Source organism: Spinacia oleracea, chromosome 3, assembly GCF_020520425.1.
Source record: "Spinacia oleracea cultivar Varoflay chromosome 3, BTI_SOV_V1, whole genome shotgun sequence".
In the NCBI taxonomy this organism is placed as follows: Eukaryota; Viridiplantae; Streptophyta; class Magnoliopsida; order Caryophyllales; family Amaranthaceae; genus Spinacia; species Spinacia oleracea.
This window is the reverse complement of record NC_079489.1, coordinates 125,349,381-125,365,993: the sequence shown is the minus strand read 5'-3', so window position 1 is coordinate 125,365,993 and position 16,613 is coordinate 125,349,381. Positions and strand designations below refer to the sequence as shown.

The window sequence follows — 16,613 nt, the reverse complement described above, 5'->3', positions numbered from 1 at the left end:
AAAACTAACAATGTAAGTTAACTTAATCTGATTAGCCTAGTTTATAGGGACAGTAAGTGAGGCATGGATGGTACATATGAAACCCCTAATATTTCAAGTTAAAAAGTTTTCATCGACCGAAAGGCGAAAGCATACACCACATTTGATCAGCTGGGTCTTTTATTATTATTCAGACAAACATAACATCACCCAAATGCTTCTTATAGACAGCATATACTGTCCATGTTTGGGAGATTGTTTGGGAGATTCTTAATTCTTTATGTCCATGTTTAAGGTCCAATACACACTCTTGCATTGGAGCGAGAGTTATAAGTTTGATGATTTTGGATGAGATGAATGAAAATATTGAGTTATTAACTTTTAAAAGGAGCAAGGAATAACTGCAAGTATTATGTATTACTAAGACCACATTTTTTTACGTTTTTGTGCAACATGAGAAGCGTAGACGCCCATCTCCTGTCCAGGCGCAAGGCATTGATCCGAGTAAGATGCAACTCCCTTGTGCTAACTGAAAGGCTATACTCAATGTCCCTCATGGCCTCTCTCGCTTCAAATGTCCTCAATGCGACATCGATCTTACTATCGATGTCATGAAAATGAAGAAGCTTCTTCCTCCTCCCGTCGAAGAATTCAATGAGGTTCTTTTCTTCATTCTACAGTGTGTTTTTGTTCCCCGTTTCTGTTTTTTTGTTGGGATTATTAGTTCATTTAAAGCTGGCTTGTATAATTGATTTGGATTATGTGGAAGTATATTGAATTATAAGAGTTAATTATGCTTGTTGCAATGTTGTGGTAGTTAATGTCCAGCTCTTATCCAGTGAAATTTCAAACATTTAGCAGTTGGTTATTAGACAATTTTATGGAAATTATATGAGTTTTCTTCAAGGTTTTAGATTTTCTTGGTTGAAATAATCGGGCGTTGTTCAAGTTAGCTTTCGTTTATGGGTGTTTGTGAGTCTTTTGTTTTATATCAAGAAATGGCAAGAGGTGGAATCTACTTATTAATTTATTTTCTACTATTCGATATGTTAATGTAACTTACAACTTCAGGAGATATGAACTGTCTAAGAGCGGCGACGACGACATACTGCGTGGGAGCTGGAGAAGCTTGAAGTGAGTGGGCGAACTCGTACAATGATTGCTTCAAAGTAAGTTTTTCAGTTATTTTTCTGGATTTTTAATAAATCAATTTATCAATTCACATGATCCAAATTTTGCTGAAAAAAGAAAATCCCAAAATTGGTGTTTAGCACCCAGATTAAACCCATCTATGAAATCGAATTAGAACAAATTCTTTCACATATATTCCATGAAAAAGGGGATTGAATTTCCCATCTTCACACTGAATAACCTGTGTAATTGTACTCTGCTTTCATTTAGAAAATTAATTTGCATTGTTGTTTTTTGGTTGATTGTAAAATTTGGGTGCTTTTTACATGCAGGGTAAACTAAAGGAGGTGAAGGCTGAGAATTTCAACGACAATTCTGTAAGTTTTTTCTTTAGAATTTCGAACTTGATGAAAGAAATTGCTGGTTTTTTTTATTTGTAACTCCTGAACTATAGACTATAATGAGGAAGATTAAGAATATTGATAAGATTGATGGCGGGGTGATTTTCATCGATCTATACCTCAAATATTGATAAGAATATTGATAAGCATGTGAAAGTTTCAGCGTTCCTGCCATCTGCATACCAAAGTATCTAAGGGAGTTTTTAATCTATTTATGGTCTTGCTATTTCTGTGCAGCAGTTCTGGTAGCAGCAGTTCTGGGAGCTAGCAGCAGTTCTGACAGCAGCAGGTGTGATCTGTTCGTTTTAGTTGTTGTTCTGTTCTGTTATGTTTCGTTGCTGTTTTGTGTTGTTCTGTTGCTGTTCTGTGCATTCTATTCTGTTCATTCTGTTCTGTCCGTGCATTATGATACCAAGGCTAATTTGCGTTAGTTTGAGCACCTAATAGATCACGACCTGACTAATAAATTCAAAGCTACCTTATAGATGGTCTCAAATCCTGTATTTATCAGCTATCAATTTAGACATGGATGAGGGTGAATAATTGAAAGTGCATTCTCATAATATTGGTGGCTAGCTCACAGCAGCTGCTCGTGACTTTCACATTTGATATTGACAAAGAGTCTTAACACCTTTTCCTAAAACAACTTGAGCGAGTAGTCATAGGTAGAATGAACATCTTCAAACGAAGGTTGTCATATCCTTTTTTCTTCTCCCTCTGGTTAACTCTTCTTCTTTGTTATCTAATAGAATATCTTCAGCTATAGCTTATCTGTTCATTAAATTCTTTGGGGATGGAGGGTTGTCGAGGTGGTACCAAGACTTGGGATCAAAGGCCGTCTACATCACTGCTATTTGTGGCTCCCTATAGAGCATACACCAAAAAAATATTACTGTATTCAGCTGAATTGTGATGTTGGCCTTCGAAGTGGATCATACATTCATACATGAGTGCCTTGTTCAATGACAAACAATGCCCTGTTAGCAATAGCCACAAACAAATTGCTTCTGCACTATGCCTCTCTCTAGGGTATTGGCAGCTCTAAACGTGTGAATTGTTGGACAGTTTGATGTGGCTCTTCTGATTAGAACGAGTTTTTCAATGACAAACAAGGCACTGGCCGGTAGCCACAAACATAGTTTTTTGTGCTATGCGGCTTTGCCTCTCTCTATGGTATTGACAACTCTAAACATTTGAATTGTTTGACAGTTTGATTTGGCTTTTCTGATAAGAACACAATGTGTTTCATCACAAATACTATAGTTGAACAGGTTGTATGTCATTTAGTGCATAGCGTATTTACTACGTTAACCAGCCACATCAGCTTTTAAAGCACAAATGTAGTAAAAGAAGAACTATTCTTCTGGGAGAAAACAACCATTTCTATGCAAAAGGTTTGCAATTTTCAAGTGTAAAGGTTGCAATTTATTGTTCTTTAGGATCTATAATTCATTTTTATGCTATTTTTCTTTTTTTTCAAAAGATTTTATGAGTAACTTTCTAAAATTTAACAGGAACCATATTTCAAACATCAAATAATAGATCGCCCTTTAAGTTCTCCAATTATGTTCTCTCTTACTTGAAGTCCTCCACATTCTATTTTAAATCGTTCCTCCCCTCCCTCCCTCCCTCCCTAATAGTTAGAAAGATTACTTAAAACATAAATCAAATCAAGAAGGGATTTCATCAGTAAAGATTCCACGTAGCAGAATTATTACAACCACCAGTCCACCAATTTTGGTAACTTCAAACCATCCTAGGATATTTCATCCCAGGAAACCCCATCTAGGATATGAAGGGGTACCTTGACTTTCGAGGATTGTTGCTCAATAATTTGTTTATTTAGATTCAACTTATGCATGCCTTTTCTTTAGGAGTTAAATAGGTTTCAATTAGTTACACAAGTTCTTGAGTCCTGGCTATAAAAACTATCCATGACTTAGAATTCCATGTCATATGTAATTTACATATAATTTCACTGTCATTATTTTCCTCAGTTCTCATACTAAGCTAATGTATTCGACTGTCCCAATATAAACAGTATCAGATGAAAAGCCACAACAGAAACGTAAGAACATATATATATATATACATATATATGAAGGAAATAATGCCCTTGGTCCAAGTATGTGAAGGAAATAATGCCCTTGGTCCAAGTATGCATTCAATGTTAAAGTCTAATAAATGCGGTTCAGTATTAATTAACAAGTTAATAATTCAGTGAGATCAAGTGAGCTGAATGCCTGACTAGAGGCCGCTTCAGTTCAAGTGGAATTAATTATATTAATCCACAACTTACTCTTGACTGAACCCGTAGGGTCACACAAATAGTACGTAAACGGATCAAGTATTTAATGGCATTAAATACTCCATCTATGGATATTCGGAATCGACGGATCTTGGTTTCAGTGGGAGCTGAGATCGTCACAGGCAAGAAATGAATACTCCGGAAACGATAATATTACCGGAAACGGAAATATGGATCGTATCGGAAATATAAATATTATCCAAGTCGTAGATGTTGCCGGAAACGGAAACATGGTACGTATCGGAAAATATTATCGGAAATGGAAATATTGCCGGAATCGGAAATATTGCCGGAAATGGAAATATTGTCAGAATCGGAAATATTATCGGAATCGGAAAATAATTCCGAAAACGGAAATATTAAATATTTGTTCGAAACGGAAATTGATTCCGGAATCGGAAATATTAAATATTGTTCGGAAATGAATTCCGGAACCGGGAATTTAATCGGAAGCGTAGCGTACGAATAAACATCGGACAAGTTTGCTAGACGCAAGGCCTAGCACGAAGCTAGGCCCAACGCCTAGCAAAGCCCGCGCGCGACCAAAGCAAGCAAAGCCCAAACGCGAGAGCAAGGCCAGCAGGCGCGCGCCCCTCGTGGGCTGCGAGCACTTGCTGGGCCTGGGCTCAGCGCGCGCGCGCGCACGGCGCCCCTCGTGGGCTGCTGCGCCTGCGTGAGTGTTTGTGCTTGTGTACGAAACCTTGATCGGTTAGGATTCGTATAAGATTGATTCCCTAAGTCTACTAGATAAATTAAGTGATTGAATTTTAGATTAATTCAGATTCACTAAATCGTTTCCTAGTAGGATTCTAATATCCGATACCCATGCCCTATAAATAGGTGATCAATGCTCACAATTTATATCGAGTATTCAAGTATTCAAAGTGATTTTTGAGAGCAAAAATTCAGTCATACAATTGCCTATAAGTGCCGAAAATTCTAAGTACCTTAAGGGCGATCCTAGTTGGTCAAGCTTAAGGCTGATCCGGACTTGCTGTGGACTATCTACGGAGGGACGACACTTGGAGTCCTAAAGACCTGTTCTTGTTCGGTTCGGGCGCAGCTAGGGAAGGCACGCAACAAAGAGTATGCATCTAAACTATGTAAATGATTATGTGTAAATAATATGCTTTACTGGCTTTATGGTTTTTCCGCATGATTTATGAATTGCATATGTATCATAACCTAACAGTGGTATCACGAGCCTCTTATTATTTTCATAATCTAAATTGCATGAACATGGTTAAATATTACAAATTTGCAAGAATTAAAAGGGGTGATTAATTTTCGTAATTGTTAATTAATTGCAAATTGCGTTTATTTAATTATACGTACGCAGTTTTTCGGCAGTTTCTTCGTTACTCATCCAAATCGAGTGATTTTTGTGTCAATTCCGCATGTAAAAGGCATTCTAAAATTTTGACAAAAATAGTTATTTTTCGGCCGAACCCAGAATTCTCAAATTCGAAGCCTAACTATGACTTTTCGGAGGTTTTAGTTTTTCGAATGCAAAATTTCGTAAATTTAAGATGTTAAATTAAATATTTGCGATTCTTGTTGATAAATCTTGAATTTTTGATTGACCTACTATATATGTTTAACAAGTTTGAATGCCTAGCCTTGTTAATTATGCAATCTAATTTGTAATTATGATTAATTTGTTGAAAATTGGAATAATTTAGAATTAATTTGATTTTCATAATTAGTTATAATTTAATTAGATACCTATGATTAAAAACCACCATAAAAATTGTAAATTTATGTTAAATTTTAAATTTTTATGACCTAGACTTGAATCCATGTTAATCGGAAATCAATTGAATAATAAATTTTCGATTTTTCGCCCTAAAATTATGAAATTAATATTATTTATTAATTTGTCATTAATTTTGAATATAAATTTTAAATTTTATGCGATTCGCTCATATAACTTGCACGCACAAAGCAATGGACGCTACGTGTAACCCTTAAGGGGTGTTGTATAGTGCGGGCATGTGACGACGAGCAAGGGAGCTCGTCGCCCATGCGGTACGAATGCAATGAGCAAGGCCATGGTGCACGAGCACAAGGCAGCAGCCCTGCCTTGTGTCGTGGGCTGTGTGCGATGGGCGAATGGGCGAGGGCGAGAGCAAGGCACGAGCAGTCGCGTGTGGGCAGCAAGCGAGCTGCGCCATAGCGCGCACTGCCTCGCGCAAGCGTGCGGAGCCTCGCGCGCAGCGAGCGCAAGCTCGCGTGCCACGAGTGCTACGCCCCAAGCATCGATCGCTCGCGCGCAGCGAGCGCTATTGTGCGTGCGACGAGCGCTGCGCCCAGCGATGGCGGGCGAGTGCTTGTTGCGACGTGCGACGAGCGCTGCGCCCAGCGATGGAAAGCAGCTCGCTATTGCGACGTGCGACGAGCGTTGCGCCCAGCGATGGGCTGCGGCAGCATGCTCGTGCGTCGAGCGCTGGCGCGCGCAGCGAGCACCAGCTCGCGTGATGCCTTGCGATGGTGAGCAGCAGCAATGCGAGGCAGCGCATGGGCTGCGCGCACATGGCCAGCGATGGCTGTGTGCGTGTGGCCCATGGGCGTGCGTTGCATGGGATTGTTGCGTTACGATTAGATCGTTTTGAAATTTTAATTTGAAATTTTCAGTTTACGAAATTTTAATTAATTTTAAAGTTGATAATTTAAATTATTTTCTTGGATTTTAATTTTGAATATTGTAATTATAATAAATTTTATTTATTCTAATTATTTTACTAAAATTAAAATCATGAATTAATTTAAGTACGACTGAAATTAAATTAAACTTTTGGATTCAATTATAAATTTATATGAGCTTTTAATTTTAATTAAATTTGTATGTTTCCGGTTAGACTAGAAATACATTTTTATGTTTAAAATTAGTAAAGCATATGAATTTATTGGTTTAAGTGGGAGCCCCTTTTAGTCATAAACTCTTGATTAGGTCTACAAATCCTTAAGGTTAAAACAACTTGATTAGAATTAATAAGGACTGAATAATTTGTAGATTATTGGTGCCCTTGATTAATTGCTGCAAATGTTTATGTGATGAATAATGTGTTTTACTAACCAGCTATGTGGGCCATTCATGATAATGAATGGGTGAATTGTATATGTACTGTTTTGCAGGTTATGAAGTGACTAGTATGGCCCAAATAGGATAGAAAATATGGTCTGCGTACCATTAATTTGAATGTAATTGGTCTAAAGTACCAAAGTTGTTTTTCAATTCAAATATGGTATGCGACTGCGTACCATCAAATAGTTGTAATTAGTTTTAATTATAGCTTATTCTATTTGAAGAAAATGGTTCCTCCCATGGAGATTTTCAAGACGGACTTTGAAGTTAAAGTTTCAAGATGAAGTCGGGCCATACTAGATCACATTTATCTTATGCATGTTTTAAGTTATTTATTGCTTTTAAATATGTCTTAAAATGCATGAGATCAAAGCTTGATTATGTTGCATGATTAAGGATTTTTGTTCACTTAAAATCTAACCAACATAGTAAGAGCCTTAAGTTCCAAACTTAAAAAAATTGAGTTAAAAGGTGCCATGCCAAAATATACACTTGCTTGGATATCCTTTACATCAATCTAGTAATAGTTTTCGCTAAGCGAGGTGTTACTTATTGGTCCTAAAGGGGCAAGGTACACAAATAATTGTGAGTACATGTTAGTTTTGGTGAAACTCAACGATATAAGTAAGGAGTCCTTTTATGTCGTGGCAAAATCGATAGGTTTACCTAATAAGTTCTTAGACGTACCTATCAACCAAGAATAGTTTCTAGACTATTAGCAAAAGGCTTTTGCTTACCTAAGATATTTTAGGATTAAGTCGACAAACTGTGCTTAGTTCTTCAATGATTTTAGGATCTTGGAATCATTTTATTCACACCTGCCGGAACAATAAATTCGAATAAAATGCTAATGACTTGTTGAAATTGCATGATTGCTTTAATTTTCAAGTTATTACTCATGATAAATGTTTAGACTTTGCATGCTTCAATGTATGTTTTAATTATTGTTTATAATTAAATATCTTGCACTGCAGTAAATCCTTTTAGAAAGGTAACAGTAAATTTCCTCGATTGGTAGTGAATCCAAGAACGATTCACGGAAATGAGAGAAAATGAGCAATTTAAAATGTACGTTTCTTTTCGCGACTTTTATGGTTGTTTTCGAATATCAAAATCGAATGGCAAACCAATTGGTGCTTGTGAATTCAAAATACAATGTAGTTTTGAGATCATAAAGCATTGAGTTTAAACGCTCAGCTTCACCAATGGTTAACAACCTAAAATCTTTTTTCCATTTAATTCTCGAATGAGTCTAGTCCCTAGACATTCGAATAGATCGATGCTTAGAGAACTTTAGAAGCTTCTGGTAAGATCATCTAGTTGAAACAAAATATTCAACATAAATTAAAATGGTAAAGAACCTTGTTGGTGACATTGGACATGTCTAACAAAGTATAAAAGTCAACACTAAAGAATTCAATTCTTAAGACTATAAGAAAGGGTACAAGAAATAGGAAAAACAAGGAACAAGTGAAAGGAATTTTCAATTCCGTTTCTACCTATAAGTTTATGTTTAAAGAGAAGTGACCTAGCAATCAAACTTCCTTGGTATCATATACCGCTTGAGGTTCTTACTTCGGTAATAACTCAAACAATGGAAGCTAGGATACACTAATGACCTACAAGTGAAAAATGAAGCATGGCAATGCTACATTAGTTGTAGGGTCATCTAGTTTGTTTTAAGTCCTTTCAAGGCTGGAACTAAATGGCTATTTTGTTCCATAATCAAGATACCTAAATTTCTGTTTTCAAACACAGAAAGACTCACATTCAAGAAAAACAAAAACAATGTTTGTTTGTTTATTTGAATGAAATTGTCAATTACAGGTTGAGTCAATATGCTTGATTAAAACAAACAACTCTTTAAAGAACTTTACTAGGTTCAAATCAACCCCTTGATTTGAGTTCCACTAATCTTTGGCATTGTTGCTTAGACCATATCAACAAGTTAACATTCAAAAGCTCTATTTTGATGGACTTTTGAAAGTTGATTGATTTCTAGATCATTTTAAGACAACTAGTCTTACTTGTTGAAAGTAACAAAAGATATGAACTATTGTTAGAACGCCTAGACAATAGAGTTCAAAGCTAAAGAAAGATTTTATGACTTTATTATTTCACATGGATTTGAGTGAATATAGGTTTATTTACTCAAATGTGATATAAGTTGAATCTGTTTGGCTAGTTCAAAGATTCAGAAGTATAAAATCCACTTGGCAAGAAATCATAAAGATCTAGGTTAGATCATGTTGATGATTACTTGAGACCAAATATGATCATCAATGATTGTGTGTTGTAATTTCACAATCTAGGTCCATAAGATATGGCATATCTTAGTTGGAATAATCAAAGTCAATTAGTACTTGATTCGATCAATGATGGATCATAAAGACTTTTCCTATAATTTCTAAAACAAAATGCTCAACTACCACCAAACTAAACCAAATTCGTCAAAGCTATTGAAAAGTAATTTCAGAATATCTTTTCATAATATATCTAAAGAGTTCCTAAACTCAGTGGGAGCTTAGTGTTTGTTATTCAACAAACTAAGGCCCAAGTATAGATATATGTTTCATTGTGATTTATTCAAATGAGACACAAGGGTATTGTTTCTACCACGAATTTTTGAGAACATAATGTTTGTTTGCTCGAAATAATGTCCTTTTGGAGATTCGTTTCCAAAATAACAAGTGGGAGAAAATAGACCTCGAAAGTCTTCGAGGCAAACAACAAACATAAACGGACAATCTGGAGGCTTTTCGAAGTTCTTTAGAAAATCCGAACACGTATTCTTTAAGGACTTTAGAAGTGGCTTTTAAATAATAGACATCTCTTAGAAGACTTTACAAGTGCTTCAAGGAGAACAGAATATTCAAAGGACTTTCAAGTGGCTATTGATATTCTATTTGTTTGATGTTCTATACCCAAAGTAGGCATAGAGTTCAAGTCACTGGAACTATGATATTCTTCTATTGGATAGTGAAGAAACATGGAGTTCAGGTCACTAAAGCTATGCGATCCTTCTATTAGATAGTGAAGAAACCTACAACTTGCAGTCAAACTATTATCATATAGATTAATGAGTTTATAACCTGTGAGAAAGCTATGACGAAACCCAGATTCCCTAAAATGGTTAGAGGCCATATATAGACTCAAATGTTTTAAATGGTTAGAGGCCATAAAACATACTCAATGTTTAGATGGCAAAATTGAAATTTTGTTGATTTGCAAGAATAGTTTCACACCTATTGGTTGCAAGTTTGTTTTAAGGATAAAAACCATCAAACATGAAATTATGTTCACACACAAAGCTAGATTAGTTGCTAAAGGTTACAAGCAAATTCACGGCGTGGATTGTGTTGAAACCTCATGCGTAATCGTAATGCTCAAGTCTATAAATCAAGCAATGATCGCATATTGGTACATATGGCAATTGGATGAAAAAACAATTCCTCAATCAAGTGATGGAATAAACTATGTACATGGTATGTCATAGGATTTGTGGATCCAAATAAATGCTTGAAAATGAATGCTAGCTAAAGAAATCTAAGTACAGATTTAAGCAAGCAATTGGGAATCGGAATTGTATTTTAGTGAAGCTAATAAGTATTTTAGTTTCATAAAATGTACATGATTCTTATAGATATATAAGAAGTTTAGTGGGAGTACGTAAAACTTAATTAGTCCTATCACATATCTCTCTATTGTGAAATGACATTCAAATGCTAATGACTTAGATTTGAAATTATTCATCAATGATGGACCATGGCGAAACTTAGTACATATTGGGTTTTAAGATCTATTTACAAAGATCTTATAATATTGTTTTGGATTAAGTAATGGCATTTACTAAATCAAACACGAAATACTCCATTGGAGATATTCGACCCATATGAATAAATCTAAGTAAAGAATGTTTGAACTATGTATAAGCATTTACTAAGTTAAACATCAAAGGATCTAAGTGGGATTCTTAACCTATATTATATGTCAAAGAATTTAGCTGGATTCAGTATCTACTGAAATTGAATGAGCTAAAGTTACATGAATAGAATTCAATTGGGAATTATTCTGCAAAAGAATTTATCATGTATGATATAATATGAGGATCTCCAAAAACGTATCGTATGACTTTAGGCATGACGAACATATACCAATCTCTATTGATCTAAGTGAAGATCAACTAGATTGAGATCAAGAATACTTATGGTACTTGAAAAGGTACATAGGAATAGTTCTTGATTCAAGGAAATAAAGATATGCTAAATATTGATGCTACACGCATAAACACTGGCAAAGGATCAAGCAAGATTCCCTTGGAGTTAACCATTGATAAGGACGAGCTATAGAGCATCGTGTTCAAGAGCACCTCTGGACATAATAAGGATGACAACTCTTACCTTATGTTCAAGAGCAAGCATCGAGCGACAAAGGAATCAGGAAATGCACACTTGTGCCTAAGGACAAGTGGGAGACTGAAGGAAATAATGCCCTTGGTCCAAGTATGCATTCAATGTTAAAGTCTAATAAATGCGGTTCAGTATTAATTAACAAGTTAATAATTCAGTGAGATCAAGTGAGCTGAATGCCTGACTAGAGGCCGCTTCAGTTCAAGTGGAATTAATTATATTAATCCACAGCTTACTCTTGACTGAACCCGTAGGGTCACACAAATAGTACGTAAACGGATCAAGTATTTAATGGCATTAAATACTCCATCTATGGATATTCGGAATCGACGGATCTTGGTTTCAGTGGGAGCTGAGATCGTCACAGGCAAGAAATGAATACTCCGGAAACGATGATATTACCGGAAACGGAAATATGGATCGTATCGGAAATATAAATATTATCCAAGTCGTAGATGTTGCCGGAAACGGAAACATGGTACGTATCGGAAAATATTATCGGAAATGGAAATATTGCCGGAATCGGAAATATTGCCGGAAATGGAAATATTGTCAGAATCGGAAATATTATCGGAATCGGAAAATAATTCCGGAAACGGAAATATTAAATATTTGTTCGAAACAGAAATTGATTCCGGAATCGGAAATATTAAATATTGTTCGGAAATGAATTCCGGAACCGGGAATTTAATCGGAAGCGTAGCGTACGAATAAACATCGGACGAGTTTGCTAGACGCAAGGCCTAGCACGAAGCTAGGCCCAACGCCTAGCAAAGCCCGCGCGTGACCAAAGCAAGCAAAGCCCAAACGCGAGAGCAAGGCCAGCAGGCGCGCGCCCCTCGTGGGCTGCGAGCACTTGCTGGGCCTGGGCTCAGCGCGCGCGCGCGCACGCGCCCCTCGTGGGCTGCTGCGCCTGCGTGAGTGTTTGTGCTTGCGTACGAAACCTTGATCGGTTAGGATTCGTATAAGATTGATTCCCTAAGTCTACTAGATAAATTAAGTGATTGAATTTTAGATTAATTCAGATTCACTAAATCGTTTCCTAGTAGGATTCTAATATCCGATACCCATGCCCTATAAATAGGTGATCAATGCTCACAATTTATATCGAGTATTCAAGTATTCAAAGTGATTTTTGAGAGCAAAAATTCAGTCATACAATTGCCTATAAGTGCCGAAAATTCTAAGTACCTTAAGGGCGATCCTAGTTGGTCAAGCTTAAGGCGGATCCGGACGTGCTGTGGACTATCTACGGAGGGACGACACTTGGAGTCCTAAAGACTTGTTCTTGTTCGGTTCGGGCGCAGCTAGGGAAGGCACGCAACAAAGAGTATGCATCTAAACTATGCTAAATGATTATGTGTAAATAATATGCTTTCCTGGCTTTATGGTTTTTCGGCATGATTTATGAATTGTCATATGTATCATAACCTAACAGTATGCATTTAATGATAAGTCTAATAAATGCGGTTTAGTATTAATTAACAAGTTAATAATTCAGTGAGATCAAGTGAGCTGAATGCCTAGCTAGAGGCCGCTTCAGTTCAAGTGGAATTAATGATATTAATCCACAGCTTACTCTTGACTGAACCCGTAGGGTCACACAAATAGTACGTAAACGGATCAAGTATTTAAAGGCATTAAATACTCCATCTATGGATATTCGGAATCGACGGATCTTGGTTTCAGTGGGAGCTGAGATCGTCAAAGGCAAGTAAATGAATACTCCGGAAACAGTGATATTGCCGGAAACGGAAATATGGATCGTATCGGAAATATAAATATTATCCAAGTCATAGATGTTGCCGGAAACGGAAACATGGTACGTATCGGAAAATATTATCGGAAATGGAAATATTGCCGGAATCGGAAATATTGCCGGAAACGGAAATATTGTCATAAACGGAAATATTATCGAAATCGGAAAATAATTCCGGAAACGGAAATATTAAATATTTTTTCGAAACGGAAATATCAAATATTGTTCGTATCGGAAATGAATTCCGGAATTGAGAATTTAATCGGAAGCGTATCGTACGAATTAGCATCGGACGAGGCCTGCCAGACGAAGGCCCAGCACGAAGTCGGACCATCGCCCATCAAAGCCACACGCATCACACACAGGCAAGCCTCGCCAGGCCCAGCGCAAGGCCAGGCCCAGCAAGGCCTTGGCGCGCGCGGAGCAATCAAGTGGGCTGCGACATTGGGCTGCGAGCGAGTGCAGACTCGCGTGGGCCGCAAGGCTTGCGCGGGTGGTGCTCGTGCTCGTGCTCGTGTACGGTTGTGTGCAATACAAATCCTAAAGCTATTAGAATTTGTTCTATGATTAAATCCTAATCCTAGTAGATAGATTTTATTTAATAAGAGTCCTAATAGGATTCTAATTAAACTAAATTGGTATTCTAATAGGATTCTAAGTCCTTTTCCATAACTCTATAAATATGTGCCTAGGGTCACAAATTTATACACGTAAGATTCAAGTATTAAAAGGTAAGATTTTCGCAAAAATCAGCCATACACTCTTGCCCTATTAGCCGAAATTTATAGTACCTTAAGGGCGATTCTAGTTGGTCAAGCTTAAGGCGGATCCGGACGTGCTGTGGACTATCTACGGAGGGACGACACTTGGAGTCCTAAAGACTTGTTCTTGTTCGGTTCGGGCGCAGCTAGGGAGGGCACGCTACAAAGTGTATGCATCTGAATTATGCTAAATGATTATGTGTTAATAATATGTTTCCTGGCTTTATGGTTTTTCCGCATGATTTATGTTTATCATATGTATTATAACCTAACAATATATATATATATATATATATATATATATATATATATATATATATATATATATATATATATATATATAAGTTGTCGCAGAAAAGAGGTCTTCTTATGGTATATGATTGGTTACAAGTAGTCGTTTAATTGACTAGTTTCTTTGAAAACTTGAAAGGCCACTGAAAAAGATATTGCATCATAGGTGGGGGAGTTGGATTGGGGATGGTTGTTCGGTCTAATGCGGGTGAGCTACTGGCAGTTGGGGTGAGAAGACATATTGCGTCGTGGAAGGCAGAGATGGGGAAGCCATTGGCTGCACGGTTTGGTTTGAGTGTAGCCAGGAGGTTGGGATATGAAGAGGTTGACTTAGAGTGTGATGCCATGAAGGTTGTGAATGTAATTCATACGAGCAGATCCCCCATGGACTTGATCCTAAATGATATAGTCTCTTTAAGTCAAAGTTTTAATTTATTTTGATTGTTTTCATGTAAGTCGAACCGGGAATTAAGCTATTATAAAACATTCACCTAATCTTAATTAATATCCTCCGCCGTAGAATTAAGCATCCTTGACAGAATTTACTTCACATGTACTTGATTAGTTCATATCTTTTAACATATACCTATTCTAATCGTTTTTATGTCTTGTATATATGTAGTACTTTCCTCAAGTTCCTGCCACTTATTCTCAAGCGATGATTGACGAGACACGGGATACTTTGGTTACATATTTTTTCAAGCAAAGATTGATGATGATGAAGAAAATAATCTGCTCGACGTTGATCATGAATGACCTTTGTAGCTAGTACATATTGAAACTTTCTAACAAATGTTTTGGGAATCTCGTAGCAAGTTAATACATTTGAAGTACTTTTTTAGATTTGAACTTGTGATTAGAGTTTGGAGAATGTAATATTACATTAGTTTTACGGATTTTTCATGAAATACCCCCGAATTATGGCGTAATTCACCAAATGCCCCTCGACTTTCAGAAATTCACCAAATGCCCCTCACAAATGACTTAATACCCAAAATACCCTTACTAATGACGCGCCGTTAGTCCTCCGTTAGCCTAATTTTTAAATTCACCAAATACCCCTATTTTATTACTTATTTCATATAATACCCCTATTCTGAAACTTAATTCACCAAATACACATAACTTAAAATTACCCATTTTGATGCTCAGCGGCTAGTTTTATGTTTGAAAATTAGCCGTTGCTTATTGTTTGCTTATAAAAACCCCTTTTCTGACTATTTATTGTAGTTTTTCTATTGTTTTGTTAATTTCATATCATTTTTGTCATGAGTTTTCTTTCAAAATCATCATCCACACCCATGAATCCACATATGTAAGAGTCCCAAACAATTTCTAATATTATGGGAGGAAATTTCCATCCGAGGCTCCGATACAACACTCAGTAAGTTTCAATTATGATCCAATAAGTTCAGGCCTCATCCAGTAAAGACAATGCACTTTAGCTGAGCAAAAGGCCAAAAAATCCCATTTTCAAAGGGATCTTATGTAAGTGAAGCTGAAGTAATTCAATCTAAAGCTAACACCTTAATTTTCTTATTGTCCGAATGGTAAAGAAACTAAGAAATCAAGTTCAATAACACATACATTTTTATCACAACCTCGATTTCAACTTGGATTCATGATGTGAAAATCTTGAGTTTGGAGGCAAATCTTTGTGCCAAGATTCATGTTTTTTCACTGGTTCATGAGCTTTGGAACATACCTTAGTTTCATTTTTTTTCTTGTTCCCTCAAATCCAAAAATAGACATTTGTCCATAAATCTGACCATGTCAATAGGACCTAGCTCAAAAGAAAAGTGGGAAAACCTTTATGCCTCGACTGTAAGGTTGAGAGAAAGTTAGGAGATTGAAGAAAGATGTTTAGAGGCAGTAGAGACAGGAGACAAAAGGGAGTTAACGTTAAATATGTGGCATGGAAGCAATAGAAGCCAAGGTAGCTGGAACATATGCGTTAGAATAAAATTAATAAGAGCTTTATTTTTAATCTGTTTGCATATGTTAAAGATATTTCCCATATTGAAAAAGGAATACCTTCCGATTGCGTGGTAAATATAATTAATTGGTCACATAAAGAATAAGGTACAAAAGAAGTAGCTATTTTCTTGAAGAGTTGCGACGTTTTGAGGTGTTTTTAGGAGTGTTTTCTGTTTTAGTGTTGTACCGGAGCTTCAGATTGAGTGTTGTATCAGATATTCGGATGTCAAAGTTTCTCCCATGATAACAAAATTTATTTGGGACTCTTACATATGTGGACTCATTGGGTGTGGATGATGATTTTGAAAGAAAACTCATGACAAAAATGATATGAAATTAACAAAATAATAGGAAAACTACAATAAACAGTCAGAAAAAGAGTATTTATAAGCAAACAATAAGCAACGGCTAATTTTCAAACACAAAAACTAGCCGTTGAGCATCAAAATGAGTAATTTTAAGTTATTGGTATTTGGTGAATTAAGTTTCTGAATAAGGGTATTTGGTGAAAT

General features: G+C 36.4%; 1 long non-coding RNA gene across 4 annotated transcripts; it reads left to right on the top strand.

Annotated features, from left to right (window-relative positions):
- The first annotated feature begins 452 nt into the window (after positions 1-452).
- LOC110778231 (uncharacterized) lies at positions 453-15,010 on the top strand. Of its 4 annotated transcripts, none has more exons than XR_008930987.1 (5): positions 453-638; positions 1,051-1,148; positions 1,443-1,487; positions 1,752-1,800; positions 14,747-15,010. It is a non-coding gene; the product is annotated as an uncharacterized lncRNA (long non-coding RNA). The 4 variants fall into 4 exon arrangements; XR_008930988.1 differs by having other exon boundaries at positions 1,749-1,800; XR_008930986.1 differs by lacking the exon at positions 14,747-15,010 and adding an exon at positions 4,660-4,952.
- Positions 15,011-16,613: the final 1,603 nt, after the last annotated feature.